The sequence below is a fragment of the Rosa rugosa genome, chromosome 2 (assembly GCF_958449725.1).
Source record: "Rosa rugosa chromosome 2, drRosRugo1.1, whole genome shotgun sequence".
NCBI lineage: Eukaryota > Viridiplantae > Streptophyta > Magnoliopsida > Rosales > Rosaceae > Rosa > Rosa rugosa.
Genome location: NC_084821.1, coordinates 46,139,533 through 46,156,169, shown reverse-complemented (window position 1 = coordinate 46,156,169; position 16,637 = coordinate 46,139,533).

The following is a 16,637-nucleotide window of genomic DNA, read 5'->3' as shown; positions in this document are numbered from 1 at the left end:
TAATTAAGTGTTCGAGGATATTTTTTAGAATTTTTCACAAGGTTAAATTTTTTATTTAAGAGTTTGATAATAAAGTATGCGACAAGACGAGTTCGTGGGAATTTTTTTGATACCCGAGCTAATTATTATAATTTTTCAAAGTTTTGGAATTTTGAAAATTATTTAAGAAAATAGAAAATCACATGGTGCGATCTGGGCCGTCCATTTTCACCACCGCTAAGTTAGAAGGGGCCAGATTAGATGATTCAAGATAGGTCCAGAAGCTTCGAGCTTCCTCGACCCGAAAGAGAAGCCGCAGACTCAGAAACAAGATATGACCAGAAATTCGTCCCCCTACCACCTCCGGCCAGCGAACCGGCACCATCTTCTTTGTCTCAGCATTGCCGTCACATATGTAGTCTCTGTTCATCCGATTGTCCACCGTAGAGGAAGAATCGAACGCCGAAAGTTTCTGCAGCTCCGACGGTTTCAGCTTTTTTCAGCGACTCCGACCACCTTGAAGAAAACTAGATAGAAACTTGTGGAAGGTTTTCTGGTATATTGCTTCTTGAAGAAAGACAAGCATAAGATTACACTATATAGATACATTGAGGAGGAAACAGACTTCCATCACCCTTAATCTAAGGAACAACTCTATCAACTAAACCCGGCCATAACTATGATCACAACTCTTTCTTTCTTAACAAACTCTATCAACTAAGGTAAGGTGAGGTAAGGTATTAACAGTAAAAGATAATGCTAGAGTCTGTAAAGTGATATAGCCATACTGCCAATACTTCCCCTCAAGCTGGATCAAGAGGATTTATTGATCCAAGCTTACCCAAAAATTTTTGAAATTGAGCAGTAGGAAGCGATTCAGTGAAAATATCAGCCAACTGATCATGGCTTCGAGTGTAATGAGTATCAATGATCTTGGATTCAACTTGAGCTCGAATGTAGTGATAGTCAACCTCTATGTGTTTCGTTCTTTCATGAAAAACTGGATTAGAAGCAATGTGCATTCTAGCTTGATTAATGTCACAGAAAAGAGACATTGGTTGACTACTAGGATACCCCAAATCACATAGAAGACCTTTCAACCAAATAAGCTCACAAGTAGTGGAGGCCATCTCTCTGTATTCAGCCTTTGCACTAGAGCGAGCAACAACAATTTGCTTCTTGCTCTTCCAAGTAACTAGGTTACCACCAACAAATGTGCAAAACCCAGTAGTGGATTTTCGATTAAGAGAGTTGCATGCCCAATCAGCATCAACGCGTATCCCATTATGTGAGTGTTTCCATTGTTTTTCAGTAAAATGCCTCTACCAACAAAGCCTTTGAGATAACGAAGGATTCGCTTTACAATGTGAAAATAAACCAAGGTTGGAGCATGCATGAATTGGCTGACAATGCTTACAGCATAAGCAATGTCAGGTCGAGTGATGGTGAGATAGATAAGCTTACCAACTAATCTTTGATAGGAACTTAGATTAAAGAGTGGCTCACTCAACACATCAAGTTGCAAGCTTGCTATCAAGGGGAGTGCGAGCTAGTTTGCAATCCCTCATATCTGCATCTTACAGCAGATCAAGGACATACTTTCTTTGGTTGAGAAAGAGGCCTTTATGAGAAGTAGCCGTTTCTATACCAAGAAAATACTTAAGGATCCCCAAATCTTTGATAGCAAAATTGCTTCGAAGAGATTGTTTAAGAGTATTAATCGCTTCAACATTGTCACCTATCACAATTAAATCATCAACATATATGAGAACCACAAGCTTACTAGTTGAACCAATTCAAACAAACAGAGAGGAATCAGCATTGCTTCTGTGAAAACTGACTTCTTCAAGTACTGAACTGAGTTTGGCATACCATTCACATGGGGATTGTTTTAAGCCATAAATGGCTTTGTGTAGCTTGCACACTATATCAGGATCATGAGACTTAGAATGATCAGGAAGCAACTTCATATAGACCTCCTCTTCAAGATCACCATGTGTACTTACATGAGCATTTGCTAAGCATAATTAGTTAGAATGAGCCACGCTCATGCTACCGCCAGCGGTACCAACTACCACCAACGGTGTAACCTACGGAAACACAGCCAAGCAGGTTACCGCCTGAGCCCCGGCTCACACCCAGATCACCGCTGACGCGCCGTGCCAAGATAGCATCAGAAGCTCCAGAAGCTGGGAATTGAAGCATATCAGTCCCACATCGAAAGTAAGGAAGAGGTCAGCCTCTTCCCAACCTATAAAAGGTTCTCTCCTCTCTCCTCATTAATTACGCATTTACTACTTACCTACTGTTACGTTGTCAACATAAATACATTGACTAACTTAGGCATCGGAGAAGAGAAGACCGCCCAGTGCGGTCTCCCTTTGACGCCTCTTTGTAATTTACTTGACAGGTAGCGGGAGTATCGATCATATCTCAAGTAGCGGTCTGCCCATCGGACCAGCGTTAACCAAGGTTCAGTTACTGCTGAACTTTAGACATTAACATTGGCGCCGTCTGTGGGAATCCTTGAGCAAAAGGCCCATCCCACCATAACAATCACCATGACTAACGGTAGCGAGGCAAACGCTGAAGAGCAGGCTGATCAATCCGCCAACCCCCATCCCACCAACCCAACGACTAACGTTAACCCAGCGGTTAACGTTAACCGTGCATTATTCAATACACCGATCAACCCTAGCGGGGAACCCCAGATTACTCCCTAGGTCCCACCAACTCAAACTACGGCGGAGGCTCGGCCGAATAGCAGTCGCCCACAGGTGCAGGACCTCGCCGCTATGTATGAGATGGCACTGGCGGACCTCCACAAGGCAAACAGGGAGCGCGAGGAGGAGCGTAGAGAAAAGGCTGAGGCCCAAAAGCAGGTGGCCACGCTGATGTCAAGATTTGACGAGCTGAAGAAGGCTAACCCAGCGCAGAGCGAGCAATCACGGAGCACCAGACGCAGTCGACCCAATACCGGCGGATTGGTACCCGCACCAATCATACAAATGCCAGTACCGCTGAACCCACCAGAACTATTCAGAATGGGGCCACCTCCCCTGCCCCGACTAATGTTGGAGCAGGAAGCGGAGTCACAGCCGCACACCAACTGCTCGTTAATCAGGGCTAGAACTTAAGGTAATCCACCTGCCCCCAGGCGGGAGCTGGCACAGCGGAACCTCCAGGCGGGGCCTACTGGTGACTCAACCGCTCTAATCCTGGAAAGGATGCAACAATTGGAGCAAAGGCTAATCCAGGAGAAGGCAGGCGCCCCAGCGCCAATTCCAAATCCGCTCTTTGCGTCCAGGTCAGGACCATTCACCGCCAGGATCCTGCATGCCATCCGGCCGGCACATGCGAAAACACCAAAGTTGTCACATTACAGCGGCATGACTGACCCCTTCGTCCACATGGACACCTTCAAAAAAGTCACTAACAACAAGGGGTTCGATAACGCCACACTGTGCCACTTATTCAGCGAAACATTGGATAGCGAGGCAATGAGTTGGTTCTTTGAGTGCCCGCCAGGATCCATTGACTCATTCCACGCACTGTCAAACGCTTTCCTCTCTCGGTTCATCCTGTTGGCCGCCGGACACCACAACACAAGTCAGTTGTTCAACGTCAAACAAGGCGCAGAGGAAACATTGAAGTTATTTGTCACCAGGTGGCGAGCGGCGGCATCCCAGTGCCGAGATCTTGATAAAACAATGGCGCTGGCAGCCTTCAAGCAAGGACTTCTAAAGGGACTATTCCTCTATCATCTCAATTATAACCACCTAAATGCTGCATATGACCACATCATGGGCGAAGCTGTCATCCATGCGCAGGCAGAATTCATCACATATGGAGAAACACCACCTCCTCCGCCAACACCAGTAAAGGCCACTCAGCCTTCCTCCAGCCATCAGGAGACCGCTAACAAAACCCCTGCTTCACCGCCAACTGATAAGAAGAGAGAGTGGCAACAGGGCAACTACCAGAGCAAGTGGCAGAAAGACCAACATTACCACAAAGGCAACCGCTCATCCTAGGGGGATAACCGTAACAAACAGACGGAGTCCTCCCAGTGGTACGCAGTGTTTACAGTCCTCACGGCCTCGTATGAAGAGATATACGACCAGTGCAAGGACCAGATCCCACCGCCACCCCCAAGAAAGTACCCAAGAGTGGGAAAATCGAGAAACACTGGCAAGTGGTGCAAGTACCACGAGAATAGCGGTCACAACACCAACAACTGCAACGCTCTCAAGACGGCAAGTGAGACTTTATATCGTGATGGTAAGTTGGAACAGTTCAAGGTACATCAGCCGCCACCTGTGGTCACCAACATCGAGCCCATGCGCCGCATCAACACCATCGACGGCGGCGCTCCAATCACCAACATGTCTCATAGGGCAAAAAAGCGTTATGCACGCGCTAACCACCCCAAGGAAGTTTGCAACATCCGTTATGAGAGATCCGCTAAACTCCCAAAGGCTGGTTGGGAACCCATCACCTTCTTGAGGAGGAGGAACGCGGCGTGTACCTGCCCCACGACGATCCATTCTTGATCGACGCCATGCTCGATAAATGGTCATTGGGAAGGGTCCTGGTCGACAGCGATTCCGCTGTCAATGTCATCTTCAATGGCTGCTACAACCAACTACAGCGGAATAGGAAGCTACTCCAGGATCATGAGCCGCTGCTCAGCTTCTCCGGTGACGTCACACAACCCCTTGGTTCTGACTACTGCGCCTGGTCATCGGCGCAAGCCCATGCACAGCAGAAATACATACAGAGTTCATCGTTGTCGATTGCTTCAGCTCATACAATGCCATCATTGGTCAACCAGCGCTCAACAAACTAAAGTGCATCACAGCCGGGTACATGCTTCTCATGAGGTTCCCTACTCCCAACGGGACAGGCTGTGTGAAATGAAGTCAGCAACTGGCACAAGAATGTTATTCAACGACTGTGTCACGGTCGACGCGCCGCCATGAGATCTTAACGGTGGGAAGCCATGCACCAGCACCAGATCTTTTTTAGGACCCTAGGGATGACGAGGAGAAATATGTAAAAAAGGAGCCTGTCAACCACGAAACATCGTTGAAGGTCATCAGCATCTCCGACGACCACCCTGAGCGGACAGTCCGCATAGGCGCTCAGCTAGCCCCAGAGATAGCGGCAGAGCTCACTCAGTTTCTAGGTGACAACGCCGCTGTCTTTGCATGGTCCTACGCCGGTATGCCAGGCATCTCCCCTGAAATCATTACGCACAAGTTGAGCATAAAACCATCCTTCTATCCAGTCAAGCAGCGGCGAAGGGCCTTTGACGAGGAGAGATATCGTGCAATAGGGGAGGAAGTCGCCAAGCTCCAGGACATTGGATTCATCCACCAAGTCAATTATCCTTAGTGGATTTCCAACTTGGTCATGGTCAAGAAACCTAGCGGCAATTGGCGGATGTGCGTAGACTTTAAGGGTCTCAACAAGGCATGTCCCAAGGATAGCTTCCCGCTACCCAACATTGATCAATTGGTCGATGCAACCGCTGGACACGAGTTGCTCAGCATGATGGACGCCTTCTCCAGCTATAATCAAATCAAGATGCACCCCGACGACCAAGAGTGCACCACCTTCACAACCGACAAAGGCCTATACTGCTATAATGTCATGCCTTTCGGTTTGAAGAACGCTGGGGCAACATACCAGCGGTTGATGAACGCCATGTTCGCGGAACACCTTGGCAAAATAATTGAGGTCTACGTGGACGACATGTTGGTTAAGAGTATCAAAGCCAGCGGACACGTGGCAAACCTCCGCATCATATTCGCCATTCTTTTGGCCTACGGCATGCGCCTCAACCCAGAAAAATGTTTCTTCAGCGTCACCGCCAGCAAATTTATGGGTTACATCGTCAGTGAACGGGGCATTGAGGCCAACCCTGACAAGGTGAAAGCCATCCTCAACATGACGGCCCCAAAGTGGAAGGTACAGGTTCAGAGCCTACAGGGAAAGCTAACCGTCCTCTCTCGGTTCATCTCCAGACTCACTGACAGACGCCTCCCATTTTTCAAAGTTCTGAAAAGGACCCACAAGAAAGAAATTGACTGGACCCCAAACTGCAAGGCGGCATTCCAGAGCCGGAAGGAATACTTGGCGGCAGTCCCACTTCTTTCCATTCCTGTACAAGGCGAGGTACTGTACATTTACCTGGAGGTATCCGCATCAGCGGTAAGCTGCGCCATTGTTCGACGGGAGGACCAGGAAGAGCTCCTAGTATTCTACGTTGGCAGAGGCATGAATGGGGCAGAAACAAGATATACCCCCTGGAGCAGCTCGCCCTCGCACTCATTGTCGCCGCTAGACGCCTCCGCCAGTACTTTCAGGCCCACACAATTCATGTCCTAACAAATCAACCGCTGAGGCAGGTAATGCAAAATCCTGAGCACTCAGGGCGCCTTAGCAAGTGGGCCATCGAGCTCAGCGAGTTCGATATTGACTACAAGCCAAGGACCGCCATGAAAGGCCAAGCGGTGGCAGATTTCATCGCTGAGCTAATCCAGCGTCAGAATGAACCCAACCCAAGGGTAGAGACCAGCACAGAAATGGTAACCGCTGAAGAACCAGCCCCACAGCAGTCAGACTGGAACCTCCATGTGGACGGCTCCGCTTGCGCCAAGGCATGCGGTGCCGGAGTCATCTTGAAGGGACCGGGGGGACTAAACGTGGAATACGCGTTAAAGTTCAATTTCACAGCCTCAAATAACATGGCGGAGTATGAAGCGTTCATTGCAGGCTTACTCCTTGCCATCGACTCAGGGGCTGACAGCGTCAACATGTTCAGCGACTCCCAACTAGTCGTTAACCAGGTCAACGATAGTTTCCAGGCCAAAGACCAGCAGTTAGCGGCGTACTTGGGGTACGTCAAGACGCTTCTAAAAAAATTCAAATTTCACACCATCACATAGATCCCCAGGGAAAAAAATGCCAAGGCTGATTCACTGGCAAGACTAGCAACCGCCCAACCTCACCAAAGTCCAGCGAACACACGGGTGGAATGCCTTGACAAGCCAAGCATCACAAAAACCTTGGCCGAAATTTTCAGCATTGAGGTCAATCCCAGCTGGATGGATGAGATCATCGAGTACAAGCGCAATGGAACACTGCCCACCGACAAGGTCGAGGCAAGGCAGCTTAAGCGGAGAGCAACCCACTACAACATCCAAAATGGCAAGCTATACCGCCAGGGATTCACCCATCCTAACCTCCGATGGCTCACCCCAGAGGAAGGAAGGGTTGTTCTGGCAATGATACACGCAGGAGAATGCGGAAACTACTCCGCCGCCAGATCTCTGGCCAACCGTACAATGCAACAGGGCTACTTCTGGCCCTCGCTCGGCAACGACGCCAAGAAGGTTTCCAGGTCTTGCCACAAGTGCCAACAGTACGCTGACCTCCCCCATGCACCGGCGGCACCCTTGTCAATCATCATTAGCCAATGGATTCACTCCATGTGGGGCCTAGACTTTCTCGGCAAATTTCCAACTGCCAAGGGTCAATTCAAGTACATCATTGTCTCCATAGACTACAACAACAAATGGATCGAAGCAGAACCGCTGACGGCAATAACTACCGCCAAGGTAACTCACTTCCTCTGGAAGAATATCTACTGCCGCTACGGCATTCCCCATACCATCATCACAGACAATGGCACGCAGTTCAACAACAAGGAACTCATATATTTCACCGCTAACCTGGGCACCAAGATGAGCTTTGCATCTGTCGCTCACCCCCAAACCAACAGCCAGGTCGAAGCAGCAAACAAGATAATCAAGAAGCTGCTAAAAAAGAAACTAGACGACGCCAAGGGTTTGTGGGCGGAGAAACTCCCGGAAGTTCTGTGGGCCATCAGGACTGCCCCAACTTCCGCCACTAGTGAAACACCATTCTGTATGATGTACGGTACTGAGGCCGTCCTACCCATTGAGGTCTCCCAACCTACCGCTAGGGTCGAGGGCTATCGCTCCGAGACCAACGGCGAGGGTGTTAGCCTCGACAAAGACCTCCTCGAGGAGAAACGACACAAGGCCCATTTGCACAACTTGCAAAACAAGCAGCGGGTATCGCGTTTCTACAATGCCAGAGTCAAAGCCCGGAACCTCCAACTGGGGGACTGGGTAATGAAGGAAGTCATTCCACCGCCAACAACACTCCTCCCAACTTGGGAAGGACCATACAAAATTGTGGAAGTCGTTAGCCCCAGCACCTTCTACTTAATGGACAAGGATGGCGTCACAACGACCCACCCTTGGAATACTAAACACCTTCGGTATTATTACAAATAGTCATACCGCTACCAAAGAGCATCTTGACTTAGCTAAATTTTTGTTCTATATTTAGCTAAGGGAAGCTACCCAACGGGTACAACCCCACTTTTGTAAACGTTGATCTGTCAACTATCAATGAAACGAGGAATTATTCAAACCATTGTCACCAAGTCCAAGCACAAGAATTAACTAGCAACGCCAGCAATATTCGGCGGACCACATCCGCTACATCGTGCACTTGGAACAATTTTAATTCCTTTAATGTTTCGTTGATTGACAAAAGCCTAAGTCAAAACTCTAGCGGTATGTCAACATGCAAACACCGCAATCATTAGAAATAATCCCACACTTAGAAAATATTAGAGAAATAACGTTTCATATATCTAGGTCGGGACTACCCGCCCAAAAGGTACTGTCAAAATTACAAAAACAAGAGGCCTTAGCGGCATTACAAAAAGCTACGAAGCAATCTTCACGGATTGCTGGGCGTAGCAGCGGCACTCTCTTCGACCACCGGCGGCTGTGGGTTCACCAGGCGACTCGTCTGGTCTGAGCCAGGAGCGGTGGGGCTCGGCGTCACCATAGTGCCATCCTCCCGAGTGTTGGCCGCCATAAACTCGGCACGGGACACTTTGGATTGAGTAGGCATGGGGGTCTGCTGAGTATCGTCCGCCAGACCATGGTCAGTCTCACCGCTACCTGAGCGCGCATAACCAGTCTGATCAGCGGTAGGCCCACCCACGGGCACGGGAGGCTGGCTCGAGGTACTGGCGGACTGAGACGCTTTGACCCAGTCAATGGCGCCCTTCTGGTTCAGCATATCCAAATTAGAGGCGGCGCCAGCCTTCGCCGCCTCCATCATTGCTTGCTTATACTTCGGGGACTGCTTGAACGACTCCATGGCGGCAACCTCCGAGCGGCTCCTCTCAGCTTCCAGCCGAGCAACCTCACCCTCCAACTTCTTCACCTCCGCAGCTTTGGCAGCAGAGTCCCGCTGAAGAATCTCAACCTTCTTAGCCTTCGCCGCTAGTTGGTCCTTCAGCAGAGCTATGTCTTGCTCTAGCTGGGATACGTGGTCATTTCGCTCAATGTCCCGCTCAATGGCGACATTCAACTTGCCGTGAGCATCCAGAGCGTCGTATTCTGCCGAGGTCAGGCGCCGCTCAACATCCGCCAGCTTATCCTTGGCCTCCTCCAACTCCCTCTGGAGACCCTTGATCTCCTCCCTCAGTTACCGCTCAACCCAAGGCTGGCTCGACGTCGCCAGGAACAACTCATGCAGCCCAACAGACAAATGCCCGAAGGCCGAACTGAAGGGCGATTGCTGAACAGCTGTTGCGCGAACAGTCCCATCCAAACTGCCAAACCCTAGCCTATCGCAGAGGTGGAAGAGAAACTCCCTCTCGGGGTCGGTCATTAATTCAGCGTAGGTGGCGAAGGAGTCCAGACCACTTACATTCACCTCCCCGACAACGGCCGCGGTAGCCTTTGGCGGGGCCTGTCTTGCCCTCTTCTACTGGCGGGCCCCGATGGTCAGTAGGTCGTCCGCCTCATCTTCTTCAGCGGCGTCATTTTGTTGCCGTTTCCACAACACAGTGCCTTGTGTGGCGGCCACATTGGTGGACCGCGGTGGGTCCTGCGGCTCTAGGGCCTCAATAGACACTGGTTGCCTCACGGACACCACCCTCTCCTTCTGGGGCCCACGTCGGTTAACGGGTGCCCTCTCCTTCGGTTGCACAAGAGTGGCAAGGGCCTTGCTCCCTCTAACAGCCCCTTGCTCGTCGCCACCCTCGACCGCCGCCACGGTCTGCCCAGCGGGGGTGATGTGCGAGTGATGAGGCATGGGCATCACCACAAGAGTCTCCGACTGGCTCACCGCCAGTGTCTGTGGATCAACAACAGTTTGTTGCGCCGCCAGCCCAGCGACATACATGCTCTCCAGGTAATTTTTAATCTCCGCGCGATCCATAGATTTGGCAAAGGCGTCGCGGCTTGCTTTATTACCCGGCGGAGAATCTACAACAAAAACAACGAGTTAGCCTGGTACAAAGTGAGCTAGGGTTCAGACCAACGGAAATTCCTTACCAAGGGCGCGCGTCAACTGTTGATCGACCAACAACTCCCAACCGGTGAGCAAACAAAGGTCCAGCAGGTTGAGATTTCGCCAGCAGCCTTTAATCCTTGCCAAGCGGCACTCTTCCTCGCGCGTTAGGTTAAAACGCAAGCCCGCTACACAGAAAAAACGAGGTAATGGTTAGAACAAAACAGAAGAATTATCATACAAGCAAAACCGCTAGCGGAACTTCTCCCTTTTCATCTTGCAAGCTAGTCTCCGCTAAGCGTAACACCGCTAGCGGAACTTCTCCCTCCATCTTGCAAGCGAAACAGTCGGCGGAACGGCAACCAGCCAGGTCCCCGCGACACTTCTTGCCGCTTACTATCAGCGGAGGGACTTCCGCCAACGGCGGTTCCCGAGGTAACGCCTTAAGTCTGTGACGACCGCCACGCGGCGTTACAGTCAAGTCTACGACGACTGCCTCGCGGAGTTGCAGAAGCTACGTCCCTACGGGACAGGGGGACTTGTCAACAGTCTACGACGGCCCTGATCAGGCATGTTGACCCCCGCCACTCGGGTATCAAAGATTGGGCTCGCTACCCAACACCCTCTGCTCCGCGCAGCTCCCCTCAACAAACAATACACCGACCACATGAAGGTCTATCTTAGCCGGGGAGTGGGGGACTCCCTGGGGGGCCTAGCAGGGGACCGCCCGAAAGGGTATAAAGTGTTTGCTCAGTAAGTCCATGGTTGACAACGCACTGACGCTAATTATGCTCTTGCAAGTCTAGCAGAAGTAACACTTCAAACCGCTAGGCAACTCCCCAACCAAGATTGCCCTCCTTGATTTGGGGGACTTGTACTTACATGAGCATTTGCCAAGCATAATTAGCTAGAATGAGCCATGCTCATGCTACCGCCAGCGGTACCAACTACCACTAACGGTGTAACCTACGGAAACACAGCCAAGCAGGCTACCGCCTGAGCCCCGGCTCACTCCCAGATCACCGCTGACGCGCCGTGCCAAGATAGCATCAGAAGCTCCAGAAGCTGGGAACTGAAGATATCAGTCCCATATCGAAAGCAAGGAAGAGATCAGCCTCTTCCCAACCTATAAAAGGTTCTCTCCTCTCTCCTCATTAATTACGCATTTACTACTTACCTACTGTTACGTTGTCAACATAAATTCATTGACTAACTTAGGCATCGGAGAAGAGAAGACCGCCCAGCGCGGTCTCCCTTTGACGCCTCTTTGTATTTTACTTGACAGGTAGCGGGAGTATCGATCATATCGCAAGTAGCGGTCCGCCCATCGGACCAGCGTTTACCAAGGTTTAGTTACCGCTGAACTTTAGACATTAACACCATGTAAGAAAGAGTTTTTCACATCCATTTGGTAGAGTGGCCATGCATGATTAACTACAACTAATAACAAAACTCTCACTGTATTCATTTTAGCAACAGGAGCAAAGGTCTCCTTGTAGTCTACCCCATAAATTTGAGTAAAACCACGAACCACTAAATGAGCTTTATGTCTCTCCACAGTGCCATCAGAATGAAACTTAGTCTTATAAACCCATCTGCAACCTACAACCTTCTTCCCTTTAGGAATTCGAACAACACTCTAAGTATTATTGTCATTAAGAGCTTGAAGTTCATCTATCATAGCCTGCTTCCATTCATCACGATGATTGGCTTCCTCAAAACTTTGAGGTTCATGAGTATTATCAAGGACACTCAGAAATGCAAAATGAGCATAGGAAAGTTTCTTATAAGAGATGAAGTTTGTCATTGGATACCTTGCATTGTAGGTTACATAGTCATTGAGCTTTGATGGAGGATTTCTACGAAGAACAACAGGAGGTGGAGAGAAGGACTCAACAACTTCTGGATCAGAAGTTATAGCTGGAACTTCTTGAATTGGAGTATCAGGATTGATAGACTGACTGCAATCCTCATCAACAGAAAGATTAGGACTTGGAAATAGATCAGATAAAAACTCCCCCTGACCAGTATCACATGATTTTCTGGTGAAATAAGGAGTAACCTCATCAAATCTTACATCCCTAGAGATAATGAGTTTCCCACTAGCTTAGTTGTAGCATTTATACCCTTTTGGGTAGATGAATATCCGAGGAAAACACACTTATCATCTCTAGGATCAAGTTTATCACGTTGATGAGCTTGAATATGAAAAAAACATTTGCAGCCAAAGACTTTCAAGTGACACAGATCAATCTTTCTACCTTTCAACACTTCAAGAGGAGACTTAAAACCAAGCACTCTACTAGGTAGCTTGTTGATGAGATATGTGGTAGTGAGAACACCTTGAGACCAAAATTTTTTAGGAACATTCATTTGAAACATAAGAGCTATGGTTTTTTCAAGAAGGTCTTAATTTTTTCTCTCAGCAATCCCATTCTGTTGAGGGGTACCAGCACAGCTGGTTTGATGCACAATGTCGTGTGTGCTCAAGTATTGTGACATACTATTAGACATATACTCAGAATCATTATTGGATCTTAAAACATGAATATATGATGAAAATTGAGTGATGACAAGTTTATGAAAATCCTTAAAAACATCCACAACTTCACTTTTGAGTTTCAAAAGATAAAACAAAGTAATCCTCGTAAAATCATCTACAAAGGTTACAAAATACTTAAATCCATCATAGGACTCAAGAACTAGACCCCAAATGTCTGAATGAACGATTTCAAAAGGATTACTAGCTCTAGAAACAGAAGAAGTAAAAGGTAGCCTAGAAGATTTTGACAGATGACAGACATCACATTGATTATCTGCATGCTTTGCACATATTTGGAAACAAAAAAGATAACACTTTCTCTGAAGGATGAGCCAAGCATTGATGCCATAGATGATGATCTTGAGCTGAACATGAACTAACTTGAAAAACCTTGGAATCAAAGGAATCAAACCATTCAAAAAGAAACCTTTACCAATTGTCTTCTTGGTGATGAGATCCTGAAATGTGACATTATCAGGAGAAAAAATGACCAGAAATTTTAAGGTGTATGTAATTCTTCCAACAGATAGGAGTTGAAAAGGAAAATAAGGAACATAAAAAGCAATTGACTCAACAAGACTAGAGAGTAACTTTATTTTTCCTTTTCCCAAAACTGAGACACCTTTGCCATTTGCTATAGACACTTTAGAAGGAATAGACATTTTTTTCAAAATCATGCAAATTTGTAAGTTTATTTGTCATGTGATCTGTAGCTCCTGAGTTTATAATCCAACAGTCATCCATAGCACAAACAATGAGAGCAGTAGAGAAGGATTTTAGAGTACTTGAAGCTTCTTCTTGTGGAACACAATCAGTTTCTGCAAGAAAGCCAGCAAATTTTTAGAAGAGTGTGGTGTGACTTTCACTCCCAGACATGACTGTTTCTTCACCTCCACTATGCATCTGCCTCTTGCTGAGATAGGTAGCAAATTCATTGATTAAAGCAGTAGGATTAGAGGTGAAGTTCAGCATACTCTCAGAAGGAGCAGAAGAAGTTGTTGCAAGGTTTGCTCTTGGTGGATTCCAACTCTTTCGAGAACCTTTGCCTTCCTTTGAAAACTTTGGTTTCTGTTCAGGATAGAGAATCCAACATCTATCCTTAACATGTCCAACAGCCTCACAGTAGCTGCATTTCAAGTCAGGTCACTTACCTTTGTACACTCTAGCTTCAACTTGTCTGTGATTAGAAACATAAGCTCTAGTTTTAGATACACTTGTCTTGGTTTCCATATTCATCACCTTTTTTTTAACCTCTTCCCTTTGAATGGTAGCACACACATTGTTGAAAGATGGGAGCTCAGCATTCATAAGAATGTGACTTCTCAAATCTTCATAATCTGAGCTTAAGCTTGCAAGGAGTTGAAAAATTTTGTCCTCCTCAGCTCTCTTTAACAAAACACTAGCCTGGGTGTTATGAGGTATGTAAACATCTAGCTCATTCCACATGCTTGTAAGGCTACCAAGGTGTTGAACAAAAGTCTTACCGTCTTGTTGAAGATCAGCAATATCTCACTTGAGTTGAAAAACTCGAGCAACATTATTCTGATTTCCATACATCTCTTTAACATGCTTCTAGAGATGCATAGAAGACTCAGAAAAACTGAAAATCTCTGCTATTATGCTCTCCATAGAGTTGAGTAACCAAGACATGACAAGTTGATCCTTGCACAGCCAAGAATCATATGTAGAGGAGTCAACTTTAGGCTTCTGTATAACTCCATTGACACAACCACGCTTGGACCTTCCTCCGAGAGCAAGTGTAACAGCTCTAGCCCAAGAAAGATAATTGAATTCATCATATAAAATTTGCTTATGAGCAAAGAAAAATACATAGCAAGCAAAAACAATCCTTCCTTGGATATTTTAAGCTCTCAGCAACATTTTTCTGTAAGCATGCTCCTCATCTCCCTGCAGGTCAGCAAGTGATGTCTCACAGACTCTGTGCTTGAGTCCTTCTGAAGCAATCTGTTAACAATCCATAGAGTTGTTAAAAGTGTGAACAATGTTGACAATTATAAAGAAATAAATTCAAACGGTCTCACCCAAGTGATACCATATTGGTTGGAACCCACAGCAGGTCCATATATATCTAGTGCATATTGCTTGTGGAATAACCTAGTAGAATAAAAGCAAACACCAAATCAAATTAAAATTCACCCCAACCATATACGAGCATAAAGGTTAGAACCACAATGCCAAATCATGGAAAAAAAACTCACCTCTCTGAAAAACAGGACAAAAGTCACAGAGAGGATTATAGCAACATACTAATTGAAAAGCTTGTCCAAATATATAGGAAGAGCCTGCAGATAGCAAATTGAATTAGTTAAAAACAATTCTCGACCAGAATACTCAAATTGCATCTTCAAATATTTCATAACCAATTTAACTTTTGCGCAATCAAATAACAAAGCAAGTGAAAAGCAGATAGAATGCAATTGATCAAAGTACTTACATCCATATCTAATCATCTATTTCGGAGGCAAACGCTCAACAAACTTAACACTAACCCTAGAAGGAATTCAACCACCACCTGTATTCCCAGTAATCCACTTTCAAATAGATAAACAATTAAAACAAAACCAGATCCATTTTAGCTATTTAAATCAGTAATCCAAGTCCTCCACAGACTATCATTAAAGAGCGTCACTTTATGACCTCCCACATTGACCCTATGCACAACTTGAAGAGCTTTCTTAGCCAACCCATTGAAACCCACAACTTTCCCATCACTCACATACATTGCAGTATTAGCAACAAGGTCCTTAGGTGCAGAACGACCTCAATCGCATTCACAAACGCAAAGCTTGAATTTTTATCAGGAACAAATCGAATTACAAGCTTTTCAGTACTGACCCAAATCAAGTACTCCCTAACCATTGGACCCAATACACCCGCAAATCCAAAGTTACTGACTTTCAGAACCACAAACCCATTGACCAAGACATGAAACTGAGCACTATTCCAATCAAAATTACGAGAATTAAAGCTTTGGAAATGGAGTTGTACCATGTGGGTGCCCAGGTCACGGATCTGGAACTCATACTAGGACGACCACTGGAAAACCTTAGCGGTTTGGTAAATTTGGGAGGAATTGGGATTGGGGTTTTGGTTTTGGAGTGAAATTGAGCGAGCTGAAGTGGACGAGTCCGGAACGAAGCGGCGACCATTGTCAAAGGTGAAGCCGCAGTCGAAGACGTAGTTGTTGACGGGAGAGAAGGCAGAGAGGGCGAGGGAGAGGGTAAAGAGAAAAAGAGCGTGAGGTTTGTGTAGGGAAACGCCATCAGAAATTCAAAGGTGGAAGATCCAACGATTACATGGGTAGGTGATTTTGGGTGTTTGCCATGAGACAGCCTCCGTTTTGGGAGTTTTTTTTTTTTTTTTTGAGCCGAGGGCAAATCTCGTGGTTTTCATAGCAAACTTCCAGTAAAGAGGGAAATTATAATTTGAGCCAAAAATAATAGCGGGCTCTTCAAACTTTTTGGCATTTACAGCACATCAAATTGGGAAGTCTTTTACGGCGCACATAAAAGCACGCCGTAAACATAATGTAATATTTTTTTACGACGCACATGAAAAACATACCATAAAAGATCAAAAAAAGAGAGAAGTCTTTTACTGCACACATTCTATGTGTGCCGTAAATATAATGTGACATTTACGGCACACACGAAATGCACGCCGTAAAAGATCAGAAAGAGAAGTCTTTTACGGCGCACAAGAAAACACACCGTAAAAGACATTATTTTACGGCGTGCAGGGC